Below are 1,774 nucleotides of genomic sequence, written 5' to 3'. Positions count from 1 at the left end.
ATGGACGTTGACGGACGAGGAGACGAGAGACTGTGTTGATAGCGTGGTTGTTTTCTTATTATAGCTCGATATTTCTCTACCAGCTGGAACATGAGCTCCATGACAACCTGTCCCATAGTGATCATGTGATGTTGTCCCATAGTGATCATGTGATGGAGACGGCAGCCATTTTGTCTAGAAACACTTGTTGTTGTTGTTGTTGTTGAATGTCGAGGTTCAGTGAAAGTGAACAGAAACACTTTAACCCTTGTGTGGTGTTCAGGTCAAATTGACCCATTTCAAATGTTTACAAGAAGAAAAATGGTCCAAGTTCCATGTTTTCTACCTGAAATCAGCGTCCTTTCCTTATTTCCTGAGATAAACATGTATTCCTGACTCAGAACATTATTCTGGATATGACACTTATGTTGTTTCCATAGTGGATTTATAACATGAATTATAACTTATGACAAAAACCCCACTTCCATGTTTAATAGTGTGCTAGTAGAGACTGATGCATTCCCTAAACATAGATGTTATCTCAGCTGTTGGAAATGGAGATAAAGACAATATTCGTTAATAGATTATGAAGTAACATTTTATTTCAGAATTGTTTTTAAAACCCCAAATAAGTCCCGGGTCAGTTTGACCCGAGGGACACAAGAGACAAGACCAGGGTTAAAATGTCTCATCACAGCGTCATGTGAAGTCATCACCAGGTTTTTATCGGCTTTAAAGCCGTTGGATGGAAACAAGCTTTCACCAGATTTCATTCACATGAGTTTTTTTTTTACAGAACTTCAGGTAATTTGATTGACACGTGGAAGGAGACTCGAGACACACTCGTTGCCGAGCTCCCCATTGTCCCCCGTGGTCTGCGGTTTCTGTAAAATGGGTCTCGACCCTGCCGGCTGTGCAGCCAACCAGCCGTCTGTCTTGTCTCCCCGGAGCGTTTCATTGGCTCCCGGCGAGCGGAGTCATCCGGAGTGCTCGGTGACTTCATCTGCGAGTGATTGATCGCGGCACAGCCCGATGACAAGAGTGTCCTTGACTTGTCTCCCCAATTTGATCTCTAATTCAATTACACCGTTAGCACCCGGAGCAGCTCGGCAGGATTAGTCAGGGTGTTAGAAACCTTCCAGACCAGGAGGCTGAGGCACGACTACATCTACAGCAATTAGTGTCATGGAAATCCACTCACACATCAGACCAGTGAAGTGTTTCCAGACGCGTTTCGCACAGCTAAAAGTAGGAAATACTCGAGTGAAAAACCTTTTCTTAACCCTCATGTTGCCCTCATGTTGTCTTCATGTTGTTCTCATGTTGCCCTCATGTTGCCCTCATGTTGTCCTCATGTTGCCCTCATGTTGTCTTCATGTTGTCCTCATGTTGTCCTCATGTTGCCCTCATGTTGTCCTCATGTTGCCCTCATGTTGTCTTCATGTTGTCCTCATGTTGCCCTCATGTTGCCCTCATGTTGTCCTCATGTTGCCCTCATGTTGTCTTCATGTTGCCCTCATGTTGCCCTCATGTTGTTCTCATGTTGCCCTCATGTTGTCTTCATGTTGTCCCCATGTTGCCCTCATGTTGTCTTCATGTTGCCCTCATGTTGTCTTCATGTTGTCCTCATGTTGTCCTCATGTTGTCCTATATCAATGTTCTTTTTAATTCCCCAAAATAACATGATTGATTCCACACAACGCTCTTTGCCAAGTACAAATCTCTACTTTCATTAATTTTGAGGTGTCTTATTCAATTTTATAGCATTTAAAAAAACCAATTGAAGTGTTTTTGA

The sequence above is a fragment of the Etheostoma cragini genome, chromosome 5 (genome assembly GCF_013103735.1).
Source record: "Etheostoma cragini isolate CJK2018 chromosome 5, CSU_Ecrag_1.0, whole genome shotgun sequence".
Taxonomy (NCBI): domain Eukaryota; kingdom Metazoa; phylum Chordata; class Actinopteri; order Perciformes; family Percidae; genus Etheostoma; species Etheostoma cragini.
Note: the sequence above shows the minus strand (reverse complement) of the source record.